The sequence below is a fragment of the Panthera uncia genome, chromosome E1, assembly GCF_023721935.1.
Source record: "Panthera uncia isolate 11264 chromosome E1, Puncia_PCG_1.0, whole genome shotgun sequence".
In the NCBI taxonomy this organism is placed as follows: Eukaryota; Metazoa; Chordata; class Mammalia; order Carnivora; family Felidae; genus Panthera; species Panthera uncia.
In genome coordinates this window covers 25,661,779-25,681,474 of record NC_064814.1, presented here as the reverse complement: position 1 = coordinate 25,681,474, position 19,696 = coordinate 25,661,779, and the positions used below count along the sequence as shown (strand labels likewise).

At 38.7% G+C, this 19,696-nt stretch overlaps 1 protein-coding gene across 15 annotated transcripts in view; it reads left to right on the top strand.

The window, feature by feature from the left end:
- MBTD1 (mbt domain containing 1) overlaps nucleotides 1–19,696 on the top strand; it is a 71,748-nt gene that overhangs the window by 1,403 nt on the left and 50,649 nt on the right. For 3 of the 15 annotated variants that reach the window (XM_049636434.1, XM_049636433.1, XM_049636431.1), the window contains exon 3: nucleotides 3,903–4,001. The exons of the other annotated variants lie outside the window; for them this stretch is intronic. The gene's annotated coding sequence lies outside the window, so the exon portion shown is untranslated. The remainder of the gene's footprint in view (nucleotides 1–3,902; nucleotides 4,002–19,696) is intronic. 15 annotated transcript variants of the gene reach the window in all.

The window sequence follows — 19,696 nt, the reverse complement described above, 5'->3', positions numbered from 1 at the left end:
CTTTTCCAGCCGTTCGTATCGTTGTTCGCCTGCCCCTGTTAGACCTTCCAGTCTCATTCATGCCCTTGTTCAGATGCTCCCTTTTTTACTTCTCAAATTTTCTCTCACATCCTCCTCACCCACCCACCGCTCATTGGCCTATATTTTGTGTGCCAGGAAAGAACAGCAGGGAAGTGGAGGAAGGAGGGTTTGGGAGATAGTGAGGGCCAGCTGAAAACTTTGCTGGGTCATTTTTCAGATGCACTGGCTTGCATGTCTGAGGACGGTTGATATTTTTCTACAGGAAGCTTGGGAATTACAGTCTGGGATTTCATGGCTGTTCTCTGTCACTAGAGTGCATCTTTTTTGTACTTGGAAAACTCAGCTTCATTCTCTATGTCTCCTCTCTCAAAGCACATTAGCTTGTTGCCTAAATCACTCTCCCTAAGGATTCCTCAGATTGCCTTTGGGGATAGTACTGAAGCTGTTAGAAGCATCTACTGGTGCAGACGTGGTCAGAGCCACTCCCCCCCTCCCCCAACTTTGACCTGTGTCTTCCTTTCCAACCGGGCTTCCTTTCAAGGCCCCTCCCTCGCAATGCTCTCGTTTCTTTGTTATTTTCTTGTGCAGTTCTTATACGAGATTTGGAGCACTTGCGTATTTGTTTACAGTTTGTATTAGTTTTTATGTTCTTCATTTTCGTGTATGCTGTTTATCACTCAGGAGCTGAGATAGTTCAGTTTCTGCTGTTGTCAGTTAACGTTTTCCTAATGTCCTTCAATTGGTGAGCTGTGCTGCCCCCAAAAGTAGTTTTGTTGGCATTAGAATCTGCAGGGCACTTGTCATTCCTCTTCCTAATACAGTGAAATGGAGTCAAGACTAAGATGTAGAAATAATGAATCTGGTGTAAAAACCAAAGAATAAATTTCCTTTTAAACTCCCAGTGCCCTGTTTAAAATATTGAAACATTTTTTTCTCTCCCCCTCTTCTGACTTAGAGACTCTTGCTGTGCTCTGCCATGCTTACTTAGACTGTTTGGTTTTTTTTTTTTTTTCATTTGTTTACCTCAACACCAATGAGTGTTTAGAAAGAAAATAGCTGTCTTTTTTTGCACTCTTTCTCTGAATAACAAGTAGCTTCTATTTATATAGAACCCATCTCAGGGCTTCTGGGTGCCTTGTAAATTACGGTAAAACTCTTGAATAAGTATTTGTTCATAAGTATTTTATATTGGGCCATGTTTTTTAGCTTTCAAATTTTTAATTTTAATTTTTAGTTTAATGCAAATAGAGTTTGACATCTATTTCATCCAAATGTAGTCACTAGAATTTAACATGGAAATGAATACTAGGTGCTGAAAAAAGCTGACAGAGCTGTGTAATTCTGTCTTTAAAGTTTTAATTACTATGGAGTCCCAAGTTATTTTCCTGCTTGCTTTAAACATGAACTGTCATGACTTAAATTGACTTAGGAGACATTTGCGTTCTGAACATACTAGACAGGAACAACTGGTTTTATTTTTAAAGAAGACACTGTTGTATTTTTTTTTTTTTTTTTTTTTTTTTTTTTAATGGGTGGTTACATGTTGGTGTCTAAATCTTCCTGCAGTTCAGTTGCTTCTAGTCCCTGGAGTTGTTTGAAAATATAACATAGTAGTCAAAAGAAGGTAGAGCTGTAAGTTGCAAGTGAAAACAACATATTAATGTCATAAATACGAAACCACTAGATTACTGAAAGCCAAGAGTGCTCAGTGGTTTGAGTGACCACATTCTAAAATTAGACAAGTACTATTTTTTGGTTGCTCCTTATTTCTCAGTTTTCATCTTTAAAACGTTTGCTGAATAAGATGTAACCTATTCACGTTTATAATTTTAAGGTAAGCCAGTTAAAATGTAACATTAGTTTCAGGATTTCAAGTCCAAGAGAAAGATAAAAACAACGGGTCAGTAGACCAGGAAGGAGTTAAAATGGTTAAAGCAAGCTAAGAAATGCCTCCGAACACCAGAGTATTCTTAACTGTCAGACACTACTCTTAGTTTTATACAAATTTGCAGATTGGTTTAGATTTAATCATGATTTTTTCATGACCTTCCCCCCTGACATGCACACACACAAATGTAGACTTTTTTTCTTTCTTTGCTGGAACCGAGAAGAAAGGGTGGAAAGAAAGTAATTCCCATTTGAGTAAAGCATGGTTTGAGGTGGGATGAAGCGACACAGTAAGAGAGGCACTAGCAGACGAGGTTAGCGTTTCAGTTCTGCCACTGACTAGCTTCATAGCACTTGTCAGACGAGATCCTGTGCTCTGTTTGCTCATCCTCCTGTTGAAGGGCTGGTCTAGAATCAGCACTGTCCTACAGAACTTTGCGCAGTGATTGGAATGTTTTATACATGTGCTGTGCAGTATGGCAGCCGCTAGCCACATGTGGCTATCGAGCACCTAAATGGTAGCTAGTACAACAGAAGGACCGGGTATTTTATTTTGATTTAAGTAGTGTAAATTTAAATAGCCACAAGTCTGCCATGTTGGACACGCATATATAAAGAGTGTTTTCCAGGCTTAACTAATCATTAAAACCACCTCTTGTGGCCCTTGCAGCAATACAAAACCTCTCTCCTGATGGTTAGCATTCAATAGGTGTGCAGTGGGGCCTCTGTTTTTAACGCATGCCCCAGAAACTTTTTCAGATTGATTAGGGAAACACTGCATTTGAATATTTCTGGGCTCCCTCCTAGTTCTCACTTCAGTGTTGGTAACTTAGAGTGTAGTTAGAAATGAGCTTCTGGGAAAAGTTGGCAAACTGGCCAGGCTCTCACTCTGCTGCTTCTGACCTGTGATCTTAAGTTGCTTAACCGCTTCAGTCTTCATCTTTCTCACCTGAATGTGGGCCGAGCTTCAGCGCTGCCTCAATCCCAAGATTTCTGTAAACCAGCCAGTGTATAAGAAACTGTAAGGTGCTATGAATGGTAAAGTATTAAGTATCCTCCCCAAATCCCTTTTTCTTTTTTTTTTTCACTGTTACCTATTACTACTCTTATTCTCATGGAACAGATTGTATGCAGTACTCATTACTTCAGTAATTTCTTGTTCTCCCAACTATTTCTTGTTCTCCGTAGTTGGCAGTCTGTGTGTAGGACATGCATAGTAAATCTAAAACATTTTTGTATTTCTGTTGCTTAGCATAATGATTTGTCTATATTGCTCAATAAATACTGGCTGATATGTCATCTATTGCTTTACTTTTAGACCTCAAAACTTTAGTTAGCTGGTTGCAAATTATTTTATACACCAAGGAAATAATCCCCTTATGTACACATATGTGTTTAACCATATTTTAATTGTATCGTTATTAATACCCAATGGTTATTAGTGTTCAGTGATAATATATCTTTTGTATGACCTGCTCCAGATATATTTTCAAAAGATAAACACCAAGAAAATATCTTCTTACATCAGTGTTTTTATTAAGTTTTTTTTTTTTTTTAATGTTTATTTTTGAAAGAAAGAGAGCATGAATGGGGGAGGGGCAAAGAGAGAGTGAGGAAGACACAGAATCTGAAGCAGGCTCCAGGCCCCAAGCTGTCAGCACAGAGACCAATGCAGGGCTCGAACCCACAAAACGTGAGGTCATGACCTGAGCCAAAGTCGGACGTTTAACTGACTGAGCCACCCAGGCGCCCCTACATCAGTGTTTTGGGTTGTATCAAATCAACATCATGCTGTTTAACTTGTTTTTTTGCCATATTTACATATTAATAAATGATCTCATTTGATTGCTCAAACTGCATTTGTACTACAGTCCCAGCCTTAGTATGAATTCTGTTATTTGTGATAGAATAGATAGCTGGTAATGATATTAAAGACCGTCTTGGCTACTGCATTTCATATTTAATTTTGACATGGTCATCTTATTTTTAATTAGCTTTTCAGGTTCATACTTAAGGATTCATAGCTTTCTTCTGAAGAACTGAAAGCCCATTCATGTGAATTATTTTATTTAATCATACATCCTTCCTGTGTGGTAAGTGATGTTTTCCTTATTTAGAAGAGAGGGAAACTGAGACCAAAGTAATTGTTAACATCCCAAGTCTTAAGTGGTAGAACCAGAACTTGAACCCCAAAAGATAGAAATTTGTATTTCTTACATATCCAAGAGCAGCTTTCTTTTGTTCACTGTTGGATGTAGAATATTGTCCTCTGCTGTTATTCCCAGGGTACTTTTTAGTCTAAAAAGGTGATTCAGTATATTATTGCTTTCAGTATGCTCTTGATTGTATCATTGACATGAGTTTATTCTTTCTCATTGAACTTGTGGAAAACAGAAGCCCAGTAATCCCAAGTCCTCACCGTTTATCTTCCTCCTAATAGTAAGCTGAGCAAGAATAAATGCATTTCAGTTTAGGCCAGTGAATTGTAGCCCTATGCCAGACAGCTTTTCACCTGATGGCAGAATGAGGAAAACCAGCAAGGGCTAAAGAGCTCTCTAGCTCCTACTGGGTCCAGTTATCATAGATCTCTTAACTCCTTTAGTTTTCACTTTGTGAGTTTACACACACAGCTTTCAAACGCAAGGTTTTAGGAAACTTACACTTCATGACTATAAAACCTAGAAAATGAGGTGGGCTACTGTACCCTGTTGGTTTGGATAATGGAGAGTTGATTAACTTATGATGAGTTTAATCATATTGAAATTAGACTATTACCTGGTTGTATATTTATCTGTGCTTGCATTTAGAATCTCAAATATTTTCTGTAAAATTTCTCCTAGAAAAGTTTTCTAATTCCTTTGTAGACTTTATAGGGAGAGAGGTTCATCAGGTGACAGTTACAGTAGGGAAATGAAATTCTGCTGTGATTTGTCACTCCTGCTTACGTTTTGTCACTACAAAAACCTTGTTTTATTTTTTTCACTACAGAAGTATTACACATTTTTTGTTTAAACAAGGAAAATGGGGGCACCTGGGTGGCTCAGTTGGTTGTACATCCGACTCTTGATTTCAGTTCAGGCCATGATCTCATGGTTGTGGGATCAAGCCCCACGTTGGACTCCATGCTGAACGTGGAGCCTGCTTAAGATTCTTTCCTCCCCCTCCCCCCCTTTAAAAAAAAAAAAAAAAAGGAAAATGAAAACCATAGAAAAGTTAATAATCCTTCCATCCCATTCTCACCCTGTTAATAGTTTAGCTGTTCCTTCTAGGATCTTCCTAAATGCATATACAAACAAACATAGATCTATCAATCTGTGCACATACCAGCATATATTGTTTCTTTTAATAAAAAGTGAGTCATGCCATTCCTACGTGCAATTTGCTTTTTTCCTCAGTACTTTACCTATTAGTATTTATTTCCCTACTGGTGGTTAGATTGCCTCCAGTTTCTCACTGCTACATTATTGCTGCAAGAAACCTTTTTCCACACAGATTCTTGTGTCCTTTGAGTATTTCTGAAGGACAGATTCCAAAAAGCAGAATTACATGGTCAAAAGGCATACTCCTGTTTTTGTAAGATTTCAGAAATAATGTCAAATTGTCCTCCAAAAAGGTGGCATAAATTTTCCCTCCTATGAAGGGTGTGTCAGGGCTGTTTCACACATACATTTGCCAATGCCAAATATCATCAACCTCTCCATTTTTACCAGCTTAATGAATTTTAAGAAGGTGATTTACACTTCATAGAAATTGACCTTTATTTTTACAAGAATAATACATGCGCCTAATGTGAAACCATGGTAAAAGTGCCCCCAAAACAGCGTCCTTTATAACAATCTCTTTCTCTTCCCAATATAGCTCTCATGAAACAAGTCCTTTTAATTCTTTAGCTTTTTCACCTAGAATGTATCTCCATGATTCTGATTAGGCTTATATCACCCAGTGTATGAATCCTCGATATTTTGACTTTCTCTGTGGTGAGTGAGGAGTTTTCACATTTGCCCAAATACCAAGTAACATATTCTCCCACGGGCAGTTTCCCATCACCTTACACTCAAGGTCTCAAATAGATAGTAAACAAATGAACATGATTTTTCAGTTTCATTTTGAAGAGCAAAGTGCTAAAAAAAAAAAAAAAAAAAAAAAAAAAAATGGCACACTACTGGAAATAGTTTTATTTGATCCTTGTTATCCGTGCTTACAGAAGTTAGCTGACAACGATAATTAAAGGGAAGAAAGAGAGAAAGCAGGTTAAAATTTAACATAGGTTTAAGATTATTTTCTTGATTCATGTGGCTAGTGTTCATTTTAGCAGTGTGACCTTGGGCAAGTTGCTTAGCCTATTAGAGCCTCTGCTTCCTCATCTGTAAAATGGGAGTAATAACATTTATGAGGATTAAATGCATTACTACACATCAAGTGCTTAGAATGTGCCTGCCACATACCAAGCATCTTGTATGTATTGTATTAATCATAATAGACCTTTACAAATCACTAGTAAAAACAGTCCAGTGAGGGATTTCTATGGAATTTAAAATAAACTCCCATACAGCAAAATGTGCTTCTGAATCAGATTTGATAAATATGGAGAAGACTTACTCTGTAAAACTGTTAGGTGATACAAAAAGTGAATCTGATGAGGACAAACTGTTTCAAAAAATGGCAAAACCAGTATTTCTAAAAAGGAGTAAATATGTATGTGTAAACTTCAGTTTTGGAGAACAGTGGCAGCAGCCTGATCCAATTTCCCCACCCACCTTTCTATAAATCTATATAAAGCCAACAAAGAGTACATGTCAATCAGACACCACCCATGCCTTTAGCATTATTAATAAGCAGGTTATCAGGGGCGCCTGGGTGGCTCAGTCGGTTAAGCATCCGACTTGGGCTCAGGTCATGATCTCGCGGTCCGTGAGTTAGAGCCCCGCGTCGGGCTCTGTGCTGACAGCTCAGAGCCTGGAGCCTGTTTCAGATTCTGTGTCTCCCTCTCTCTGACCCTCCCCCATTCATGCTCTGTCTCTCTCTGTCTCAAAAATAAATAAACGTTAAAAAAAAATTTTTTTTTTTTAATAAAAAAAAAAAAGCAGATTATCACAACCTTCAGATTACCTCTAAGGGAAATAGTCAGATTCCAGGAGCTCCTTCTGCCAAGTCCTGCAGGATGTGAAGAATGAGAGAGAGAAGGCTTAATGGTTTTAATGGGTTCAGTGATAGGGTTTTAGGCCATGGAACACTTAGATGAAGCACAGAGTATCGCTTCCAAAAGAGAAGACTCCAACACTAAGTTCCAAAATACTGAACACAGGTTTGAAATTTGGTAGTTTGCAGCTTCAGCCATGGAGAAGAGCTTGAAAGTAACCAGTGCCTCGTAGGGAAGAGGTGGAGACATGGCAGTGAAGAGAAAGAAGGAAAAGGAGAAACTAACAACTCTTACAGAAAAAGAAAGAAAGTAAACATAGGAGTGTTCTGGAACCAGGAACCCTTGACCATGAAATAAATAGAAATAGGAAAGAGTGGAATACATGCAGACAGAACTATTGGAAAAAATAATGTGAATCAGAACATCTCAACTAATGAAAATCTTCCTCTCCCCCACCCAGAAAAACGCAGAAAAAAATTGACACAACACTCAAAATGAAATAAAACGCCGTCAAACCATTGGTTAGAGATACAAGGAAAAGAAAACCATGATTCAGAAATCTAAAACTAAGAAAGGAAAATAAAAAAAAAAAAACAGGAAGAAATAAAATCAGAGTAGATTACACTTAGAGAAAAGAAGAAGAAATCCTATCAGATGAAGACTGAATTATAAAGTTTTCCCCAAACAGTAGATTCAAAGGCAAACATAATGAAAGAGATTGAAGCAAAGCAGGAAAATGGTCAAGAGAATGAAAATGAAATTCTTTTCTAACTGATACTTTAAATGGAACAGGGGTCCAAAAAGTAACATGTATTTAGTGTCCCTCAATAAGGAAAAAGAATAGGGGCACCTGGACTGGCTCAGTTGGTAGAACATGTGACTCTTGATTTCAGAGTTGTGAGTTCAAGCCCCATGTTGGGTGTAAAGATTACTTTAAAAAATAAAAATTGGGGGGGGCACCTGGGTGGCTCAGTCGGTTAAGCGCCCAACTTCAGTTCAGGTCATGATCTCATTACCATTCATGAGTTTGAACCTCATATCAGCCTCTCTGCTGTCATCACAGAGCCTGCTTCAGATCCTTGATCTCCCGCTGTCTCTCTCTGCTCCTCCCTACCTGAGCTCTCTCTCCCTCAAAAATAAATATTTTTTAGAAAAAAATCTTTTAGAGGCGCCTGGGTGGCTCCATTGGTTAAGCATCTGACTTTGGCTCAGGTTGTGATCTCACAGTTCATAAGTTCAAGCCCTGCATCGGGCTCTGTACTGACAGCTCAGAGCCTGGAGCCTGCTTCAGATTCTGTGACTCCCTCTCTCTCTCCTCCCCCACTTGCACGTGTGTGTGTGCAAGTGCACTCTCAAAAATAAACATTGGGGGGGAATTTTTTTAATAAAATCTTTAATAAAACCATAATCAAGAAAACTTTCTGGCTATAGAGATCTAGGTCTATACATCAGAAGTTCATACCAGAAGGTGAACTGCAGGCTGTGTTTTAGTAAAGCTGTATGAGTTTAAAGAAACAGAAAAATTCTCCAAGCTTACAGGTAAAAGATGAAGTACCTTACAAGGTCTAGAGAATTCAACTGGTATCACCTACAAAGCAAGACAATAATGTGGTAGCAAAAGGAAAGAAAATTCTAACCAAAGATTTTATATCCAGTCAACTGTCTTTTGAATGTCAAGACTATAGAAAACGTTTTAAACACTGACAAGAATTTAGAGAATACTGTTCTCAGGAGCCCTTCCCAAGGAAACCTAAAGGATGAGCTGCATCTAAAAGAGATATTTGGGAAATTTTCTGCAAAAAGTTTGACAGTATTTTCCATGTCTTTTTGAACTAAGGTTAAAATCAGGAGTAGGGGTGTAGGTAGCAGAATGGTGTACATAAATGTTACAGGATCTGACAGTGGAAAGAAGGGAGCTAAAAAAACTAGGAGGGAAAAACTAGAGTAACACTATTGACTGTAGGTTAACTATTACAAGGGATTAAAATGATACCATTTGAAGCTGAAAAAAAAGGTTAGGTAAGAAAAAGGATACATGGAAATATGAAAGAGGGAGGGGCGCCTGGGTGGCTCAGTCGGTTAAGCATCCAACTTCAGCTCAGGTCATGATCTCCTGGTTTGTGAGTTTGAGCCCCGCATCAGGCTCTGTGCTGACAGCTTAGAGCCTGGAACCTGCTTCAGATTCTGTCTCCCTCTCTTCCCCACTCAGGCTCTGTCTCTGTCTCTCTCTCTCAAAAATAAACATACATTTAAAAAAAGTTTTTAAAGAAATACAAAATATTCAAAGGTAAGCATTAGAAAAAAATAAATAAACCTTTCAAAACACTGCAAATTTAATTTAAAAGGCCAAAGAAAACCATCATGAAAAATCATGTGATGAATGTTCCATAATGCACATAGTAATTATAACAAAATAATATGACAGAATTGAAATCAAACATACCAGTCATATCAGTAAGGATTCCCTCACCAATAAAAAGATTTTCAGATTAGCTCAAAAATCAAATCCCAACAAACTAATCTATGTCAGTTATATAAGAATAAAATCAAAATCTAACTTTATAACATGAGATCTTTAAAACAGCGAAAAATAAAAAGATGGACAAAGGTAAACCAAGCAAATAGAAGTAATATGAAAGCAGGATCGGCAGTGCTGATACCACACTAGAAGTCAAACCAAAAAGCATTAAATGACAAAAGAGGATAGCTTGTAATGCTAAAACCCATAATTCATAACAAAGATACAATAGTTCTATACCAAATACAGCAACCATCTTTATAAAGCATAAATTATGAGAAATGCAAATCATAAAAAGCACTTTAAGTTGGAGATTGACACTGAACACAGGATAGGTACAGTAGACAGAAAGTAGGACTATAAAAGATCAAAACTTAATGAGGCAGATTTTCCAGTGTATCTGCATCCTAGAACCAGAATACTGTACATCCTCTCAACCACAAAATATTCACAAAAATAGTTTATACATTAGGAAAACATTAGTAGGTCCCATATAAGAAAACAAAAAGCAAAAGTACATTTCCACTTCGAAATTTAGAAGCCTTCTGTTGTATGTTAGAAAGCCTTGTACGAGAATATTCATAGAGACTTTATTCAAAGTAGTCAAATCTAGATGGAGAATGGATAAACAAATATTGTTAAAGTGCAGTATTAGTAAAAAGCAATGAACCAATCATATGTGTAATAATATGCATAAATCTCAAATATGCTGAAAAAAATACTATGTTGAGTGAGCTAAATTAGTTATAAAAATGTCCGTGGTGTTATATTCTATTTAAATAAATATATGCAGGGACACCTGGGTGGCTCAGTCGGTTAAGTGTCCCAACTTCAACTCAGGTCATGATCTTAGAGTTCGTGAGTTCGAGCCCCGTGTCGGGCTCTGTGCTAACAGCTCAGAGCCTGGAGCCTGCTTCAGATTCTGTGTCTCCCTCGCTCTTTGCCCCTCCCCCATTCGCACTGTCTCCCAAAATAAATAAACATTAAAAAAAATTTTTTAAATAAGCATATGCAAAATTAACCAGTAGTAATAGAACTTTAATGGGGGAGGAGAAGGATTGACTGGGAAAGGACATGAGGGTGCTTTCTAGAGTGACAGAAAAATTCTGCGCCTTGATACACATTCAGAATTATTCCTCAGTCAAGGAAAAAACCTCTTGGGTACAAGGAGTATTGTAAACAAGTTACAGAGTTTCTAAAAAATTATGATAATGAAAATACTGCATATACAAATCTATGAGATACATGTAAGGCAGTGAGCAGAGGAAAATTCATAGTCCTAATTCTATCGTATTAAAGAACAAAATTCGACTGAGTAATTTTTTAAAAATCTTACAGACTTTATTTAGCAGTTGATAAATTGGCCAGCATCCAATCTAGCAGATAGAAAGGAGCTCCAAATTGCTTTACAAAGCAAGAGATTTTTATAGTAGACCAAAGTGGAACCAGGAACAAGGAAGTTACACTGGGCATTTTGCTGGTTGGTTTTCTTACTGGAGCAAAGGGAAGTATTAGAGCTGGGTCAGGCAATGTGTGCTGAGTGGGTGAGCACTGATAGTTTACATAAGCCTGCCTTTTTACACAGAGGTGAGCATAGAAACTTGGTTACTAAATCTTGATTTACTGAGATGGCTTAGCCAGAGCAAATCTTAGGCCTTATTGGGTTATTTTGTTTATTTATTTTTTTTATTATTATTGTCTTTGCTTTTGTTTTTTGAGAGAGAGGGAGAGTGCACATGTGTGTACATGCAGGGGAAGGACAAAGAGAGAGAATTCCATGCAGGCTCTGCGCTGTCAGCACAGAGCCTGACTTGGGGCTCAAACTCCAGAACCATGAGATCATCACCTGAGCCAAAATGAAGAATTGGACACCTAACCGACTAAGCTCCCCCCTGGGTGCCCGTAATCTGGTTACTTTGTCACAGTAAAAACAAAAGAGTGAAAATAAGTAATTCCCAGCTCAGAAAGGAAAAAGAACAAAAAAAGTAAGCCAGAAAAAAAGTGGGGTGGGTCAACTGGTGTCTCAGTCAGTTAAGCATCTGACTCTTGATTTTGGCTCAGGTCATGATCCCACAGTTGTGGGATCAAGCCCCATGTCAGGCTCTGGTCTGCCTGCGTGGAGGCTGCTTTAGATTCTCTCTCTCATCCTCTCTCTCTGCCTTTCCCCCACTTGCACACATGCACGCTCTCAAAAATAAGTACTAAAAAATACGTTAAGATATGGGTAAACTTTTCTATACACTGGTTCTAAGAAAAAATTTTCTAAGAGTCAAAATCAAGTTGCAATAAAAGTAGTGATAAATATTACTGTGTTTACAAAATTAATTTCATGACCACTTTATAAGCAAAATAAAATTTTGCCATATGTTACAAAGGGTCAATTCCTAAATACAAAGAACTTTGAAAAAATATTTAAAAGACGAAAAACCAGGGGCGCCTGGGTGGTGCAGTCGGTTAAGCGTCCAACTTCAGCCAGGTCACGATCTCGCGGTCCGTGAGTTCGAGCCCCGCGTCAGGCTCTGGGCTGATGGCTCAGAGCCTGGAGCCTGCTTCCGATTCTGTGTCTCCCTCTCTCTCTGCCCCTCCCCCGTTCATGCTCTGTCTCTCTCTGTCCCAAAAATAAATAAAAAAACGTTGAAAAATAAAATAAAAGACGAAAAATCCTAAAGATAAAAGGACAAAAGAACACACATCACACAGATGCAGAAAAGAAGATATAGAAATGGCTCTGTGTAAAACAGCTGAGCACATCTTGGTGGTTAATACCATTCCCCACTGAAAAGAATGAGAGCTCCTTGGAGAAATGGTTGATTTCAGGGCTGGAATAATGTAGGTACAAAATGATCCTGGAATATTTTGATATGCTAGAAAGTCAATACTCAAAAGTTGATTGTATCATGTGAAAATGATGCAGGAGCAAGTTCAAAAGAATGCATGTAGTTTGATGGGCACCTGGGTGGCTCAGTCAGTTGGGTGTCCCAACTCTTGATTTTTGCTCAGGTCATGTTCTCGCAGTTCATGGGATTGAGCCCCAATATCAGGCTCCACAATAACAGCACGGAGCCTGTTTGGGATTCTCTCTCTGCCCCTACCCACCCCCCCCCAGCAAAATAAATAAAAGAAAAATTTTTTAAAAAGAATCCATGTAGCTGAGTATGGGATAATTTGAGCTCCAAAATAAAATAGGACAGTAGTGAATTATAAACCATTGGGGAAGAAAAGAAGTATGAGTTGATACTGATAATAAAGGTAGGTAGGTAGGTAGGTAAACCTAAGGAGAAGATGGAAGAATTTTATGCTGACTGGTAAAAGAGTACTAGAATTACAAAATCATTTTTCAGCCATCACAGTAATGTTTGGTTTGGCAAGAGCTATTGGACGTTAAATTTAGGGATGGGATTGGGTGGGGTGAGATTTCAATGAGAAAGAGTATTCACATACTTTAAAATATGTCTACAATATTGCTTGCTAGTTGCAAGGAGAAATATGATAAGTACTGTGTAAAATTTCAACACCTTGAAGAATGATTAAAATTAGCATCAGCGATGAGGAACAGATAGGCATCTTTTGCCTCTAGATGTAATATTCTGAGAAGGTTATATCACTTATGTAGTATTACGGGGATACATAACCTGATCTAATGAGGAAACATGAGCCTCAAATGAGAAACATGAGCCTCAAATGAGAAACAGTCTATTAAAAAGGTGGGGAGGCAGGGCGCCTGGGTGGCTCAGTCAGTTAAGCATCTGACTTCAGCTCAGGTCATGATCTCACAGCTTGTGAGTTCGAGCCCTGCGTCGGGCTCTGTGCTCCCGGATCCTGCTTCGGATTCTCTCTCTCTCTCTCTCTCTCTCTCTCTCTCTCTCTCTCTCTCCCCCCCCCTCCCCTGCTCACACTCTGTCTCTCTCTCTCAAAAAGTAAATAAACATTAAAAAAAATTTTTTTTTAAATTTTTTTTTTTCAACGTTTTTTATTTTTTTATTTTTGGGACAGAGAGAGACAGAGCATGAACTGGGGAGGGGCAGAGAGAGAGGGAGACACAGAATCGGAAACAGGCTCCAGGCTCTGAGCCATCAGCCCAGAGCCTGACGCGGGGCTCGAACTCACGGACCGCGAGATCGTGACCTGGCTGAAGTCGGACGCTTAACCGACTGCGCCACCCAGGCGCCCCTAAAAAAATTTTTTAAAGGTGGGGAGGGAGCCTGCATTATTCAAAAGTAATCTTCCAGATTGAAGAAACTAAGCAAACAAATACGATATGTGATCCTGGAGACTGAAAGGAAGAAATGCTATATAAAGGACATTATTGGGTTCACTGGACTTGTGGATGGTAAAATGGGGGAGAATACCACATTAATGTTAAATTTCCTGAAGCTGATACCTATGCTGTAGTTATGAGAGAACAATTTTATTCTTAGGAAATGCATACTGAATTTGGGGAGGACAAAAAGATGTGATCTATGCAACTTACTCTTAAATGTTTTAGTAAAAGTCAGTATATCTAGAGAGAAGAATGAAACCAACGAGGCAAAATGTTAGTCGTTGGCAAATCTGAATAGAGTACAGAGGATTTCACTGTACGATTTTTCCAACTTTCCTAGAAGTTTGAAGTTCTTTCCAAGTAGAAAGTTTAAAAAAAAGACTACACAGACATACCATTTTCATCTGTTATATTGGCAAAAAGAAATCACATGCTGAGACTGTAGGGAAACACACACTCTCACTGTTGCTGATGCAAATGCAAAATGGTAAAATTTCTGTGGGAAGAAATTGGGTAATACCTAACTAAATTACATATACATTCACTCCTCTACCCAAAGAATATATTCTGAAGGTGATCCTCAGTTTTAAAGATATACATAGGTTCACACATGCATAAGTTCATTCATTGCAGCAGTATTTGTAATTGTAAAACATTGAAAACTGTCCAAAGAAGATAGAATAAACATGCACACAGTGGAGTACTGTGCAGTTGAAAAAAGAATGAAGAAGATGTCTGTGCACTGTGAAATGGAATGATTTCCAGGATATATTTCTAAGTTAATAAAAGCAAAGGACAGAGAAATTTAGCATGTGGCCTTTTCTATAAGAAAGAAGGAATAAGAAAATATACCTATTTACCTTTTCAAAACACACAAGAAGGATGAACCAGAAAGCAATAAAGTTGGTGACCTGCCTACAAAGGTGGATGGTGAAGCAGGGAAGGAGCAACATGTTTCCAAGTTACAACTTTTTATATAGTTCTTTATCTTTGGAAGCAAAGCCATTTTTTTAGATAGTCTCCAGAAATGAAATTAATTCAATAAGGATGGCAGGGAAGACTAAAAACCAAAGTCAACTTACTTCAAATCATTAACAGTCACATTGAAGGAAGGAGAAAATAATCCAAGTAACTTTTTTTTTTTAATGTTTATCTTTGAGGGAGACAGTGTTGGCGGGGGGCAGGGGGTGGTGGGGAGGCAGAAAGAGAGGGAGACACAGAATCTGAAACAGGCTCCAGGCTCTGAGCTGTCAGCACAGAGCCCAACACGGGGCTCAAACTCAGAGATCATGAGATCACGACCTGAGCTGAAGTCGGACGCCCAACCAACCAAGCCACCCAAGTGCCCCCCAAGTAACTCTTAATACTCTGTCCTTCAGTTTAGGGAGATAGAACTACAAAGAAATTCTGGACTCATAAGTTTGTTTGTTTGTTTGTTTGTTTTTAGCAGTAGTGCTCCTGAAACTATTTAAATGTATGAAAGAATTGAGCAAATAGGTACATGTAATTTGGGCGGGAGCCAAGGTTTTTACTGTGGCAGAAGAGAGATACAAATACAGATATGGGAAAATAAAAAGTCCTGTGGGATGGGTTGGAATTGGAGTTACAGGGGCGCCTGGGTGGCTCAGTCGGTTGAGCGTCCGACTTCGGCTCAGGTCACGATCTCGCGGTCCGTGAGTTTGAGCCCCGCGTCAGGCTCTGGGCTGATGGCTCAGAGCCTGGAGCCTGCTTCCGATTCTGTGTCTCCCTCTCTCTCTGCCCCTCCCCCGTTCATGCTCTGTCTCTCTCTGTCTCAAAAATAAATAAATGTTAAAAAAAAAATTAAAAAAAAAAAGGAATTGGAGTTATAAATATGAATTCATGATATTCTAAGGTACATGTGTGTATTCATACGACATGTCACATGCATATATGTACGTATATCTACACATGTATATTCCATCTCTGCCTACCGGAGGGCCCAGAGACAGAGGTCTCAATAGCAATGACCATGTGGAGTACGTACATCTTTATTTCTAATACTCTCCACTAAAAGAAACCAAGGCTCTTTGGAGAAATGGTTGATTCTAGGCTTGGGACAGGAAAATTAGTATATGCTTGAATATCTTGCTATTCCAGAAAGGAATTGCTGAAACAATGATAGGGGCTTGTCAGAATGACACAGGAGTCAGCTTGATGGGGCTCCCATCGGCTAAATCTGGGACAATTTGAGCTTGCAGATAATTAAGGACTATCATGAATTATAAATTATAAAAGTAGTAATCCATGAGTTGATGCCCTTAATAAGAAAAAAGAGGGGCACCTGGGTGGCTCTGTCGGTTGAGCGTCCAGCTTCAGCTCAGGTCATGATCTCACGGTCCGTGAGTTCGAGCCCCGCGTCGGGCCCTGTGCTGACAGCTCAGAGCCTGGAGCCTGCTTCAGATTCTGTGTCTCCCTCTCTCTCTCTGCCCCTCCCCTGCTCATGCTCTGTCTCTCTCTGAATCAAAAGTAAATAAACATTAAAAAAAAAATTAAAAAAAAGAAAAAAGAGAGGGGTCTTCCCTATAGAAGAATGCCAGCTGAAACTATGAAGAAATTCTGAGCCTGGAAAGTCATAGGATTGGGCAAAAATCCTCACTGAGTATTCAATCTATAGTGAAATTTTGCTGAACAGAATATTTGCATGGTCTTTAAGTATCTCCTTGCAGATTGCTTACTAAAAGGGAAAATAGTAAGACAACAATGGAGAACCAGACCACACCTACACCAGGACTTCAAACGTATCATCACCGGTAAGAGGCAGGTGGAAATCACATAATCTGGATTTGCTACCCTGAGAGCATCAGTTAGATGGTATTTCAACTGGAGATATACAACCTGAGAGAAAAACCTCCAACCCTGAAAGAGGAAATACTTATTTTAGAAAAGGAGAGGGAATCTATGTGGAAGAATTCCAAATTATTTTTGTGGATGCGCCACTGTCAAGAGGGAGCGTAACTCCCTACTTCGGAAGTGTGGGCTTCACAAAGCCACTGTACTTGTGAAAAGTACAGTATGGAAAGGGGTTAGGAGTAATTTTGTAACCTGGGAAACCTGAAAAAATACTGCTTCAGGTAGAGGTTGTCAAGGTCAATACCAAGAGTGATGACTCAGGTTAATAACGTGTTTCTTTGTATAATTGGATACAAAGGTTACTGCACAGTACCTCTGATCTTTTTTCAAAAAACAACCCCAGTCTGGTCATTAGAAAATTAGGAGACAAATCCCAGTGGAGGATCATTCAACAAAATACCTACCAGTACTCCTCAAAACTGTCAAGGTCATGAAAAACCTGAAAAATTGTCACAGCCGAAAGGAGCTTAAGGGGACATGAAAACTAAATGTAATGTGGGATCTTGGAATAGAAATAGAACATTAAGTAAAAATGAAGGAAATGCAAAAATAGTTTGCATTTTCTATAATTTTATATAAATGGGAGTCATACAGCATGTGCTCTTGTCTGGATTTTCATGCAGTGTGATTATTTTGAGACTTACTGCTGTTGTATATATCAATTCATTACTTTTTATTAAGCTGAGCAGCAAGATGGAATCACTATATGGATATGCCATAAGTTGTTTATTCATTCACCTGTTGATATTTGGGTTGTTGCCAATTTTGAGCTGTTTTGACCATTCCTGTGTGTGTGTGTGTGTGTGTGTGTGTGTGTGTGTGTACATGTGATATATGTGTTTTTATGTGGATGTATCTTTTCATTTATCTTAGGCAAATAGAAATGCTGTGGGTAGTTGGTGGTGTATATTTAACATTTTAGCAAACTGCTTTTCTGAAATGCTTTTATAGTATGTTACCTTCCCATCTGCAGTGTTTGAGAGTTCCATTTGCTGCCTAGACCATAGAGGGTTTTTTATTTTTCTATTTTAGGCATTCTGATAGATGTATAAGAGTGTCTCGTGGTTTTAATTTGCATTTTCCTAATGACCAGTGATGTTGAGCATCTTTTCATGTCCTTATTTGCCATCCATATATAAATGAATTGTCTGTTTAGATGTTGTGCTTTTTTATTTTTTAATTGGATTGTTTCAGTTACTGAGTTTTGATAGTTCTTTATATTTTTTTATTTTATTTTCAAGTTTATTTATTTTGAGAGAGAGAGAGAGAGAGAGAGAATGCGTGTGCACGTGCAATAGGGAGAGGAGCATAGAGGGAGAGAGAAAATCCCAAGCAAGCTTGGATTGCACAGAGTCAGACCTGGGCCTCAATCTCATGAACCGTGAGATCATGACCTGAGCCAAGACCAAGAGTCTGGCCACGTAACTGACTGAGCCACCCAGACACCCCTTGATAGTTCTTTATGTATCCTAGATACCAGTCCTTTGTCAGACACACGTGATTTGCAAATATTGTTGTCCAGTCTGTGGCTTGTCTTATTCTCTTAATAGTAGCTCCCTAGGACCAGTTTTTAATTTTAATAAAGTCCAGTTTGTCAATATTTTTCTTTTATGGATCTTATGTTTTGATGTCATACCTAAAAATTTTGTGCCCACCCAAGGTCATGAAGATTTTCTCCTATTTTTTTTCCTAGAGGTTTTATAGTTTTAGTTCTTACATTTAGGTCTGTGTCCCATTTTGAGTTAATTTTTGTACATGTGAGGTATGGATCAGAGTTTGGTTTTTGTTTTGTTTTTTTAATTTAGTAATGTATTGATCCAACACCTTTTGTTGAAAAGACTTTTTTCCACTGAATTGCCTTCTTGTTTTTTTCTTTCTTCTTTTTACTTTTTTTTTTTTTTTTTTTTTTTTTTTTTGAGACAGAGAGAGACAGAGCATGAACGGGGGAGGGTCACAGAGAGAGGGAGACACAGAATCTGAAACAGGCTGCAGGCTCTGAGCCGTCAGCACAGAGCCTGATGCAGGGCTCGAACTCACGGACTGCGAGATCGTGACCTGAGCCGAAGTCGGACGCCCAACCGACTGAGCCACCCAGGCGCCCCTCTTTCTTCTTTTTAATTGTTTTTTTTGAATATAGTTGACAGTGTTACCTTGGTTTCAGGTGTACAGCATTCAGCTTCTCTATACATTGTGCTGTGCTCGCCATAAGTGTAGCTACCATCTGTCACCATACAATGCTGTTAATTGATTTTTCACCGTTGTCAAATATTAGTTGACCGTACATGTATGGCTCTATTTCTGGGCTCCGTTCCCTTCTGTTGATCTGTTTATCTATATTTTATGTCAAAGTAGTGCAGCTTCATGATGCACCTTGGAGAGGAAGTATTAAGTGTTTCAACTTTGTTCTTTTCAAATTTGTTTTGGCTCTTCCAGGTCTTTTGCAGTTCCATATGAATTTTAGAATCTGCTTGTTGATTTCCACAAAAAAAAAAATCTGCTGTGATTTGATTGGGTCGTGTTGAATCTGTAAATCAAGTTGGGGAGAATTTTTTTTTTTTTAAGTTTATTTATTTACTTTGAGAGAGAGAGAGAAAAAGCATGAGTGGGGGAGGGAGGGAGGGAGGGAGAGAGAGGGAGACAGAGAATCCCAAGCAGGCTCCATGCTGTCAGCACAGAGCCCAACACGGGGCTCAAACCCACGAAACCACAAGATCATGAAGTGAGCCAAGATCCAAGAGGTGGACGCTTAACCAACTGAGCCACCCAGGCACACCAAAATATCACTTAACGTTATTGGTTCTTCTGATCCATGAACACTATGCATCTTCCCATTTATTTAGATCTTTCTTTAATTATTTAAGCAACGTTTAGTAGTTTTCAAGGTATCAGCCTTGCACATCTGTTGCCAGATTTATCTCAAATTATTTCTTTTTCTTTTTTTAAGTAGGCTTCACGCCCAGCGTGGAGCCCAATGTGGGGCTTGAAGTCACGACCCTGA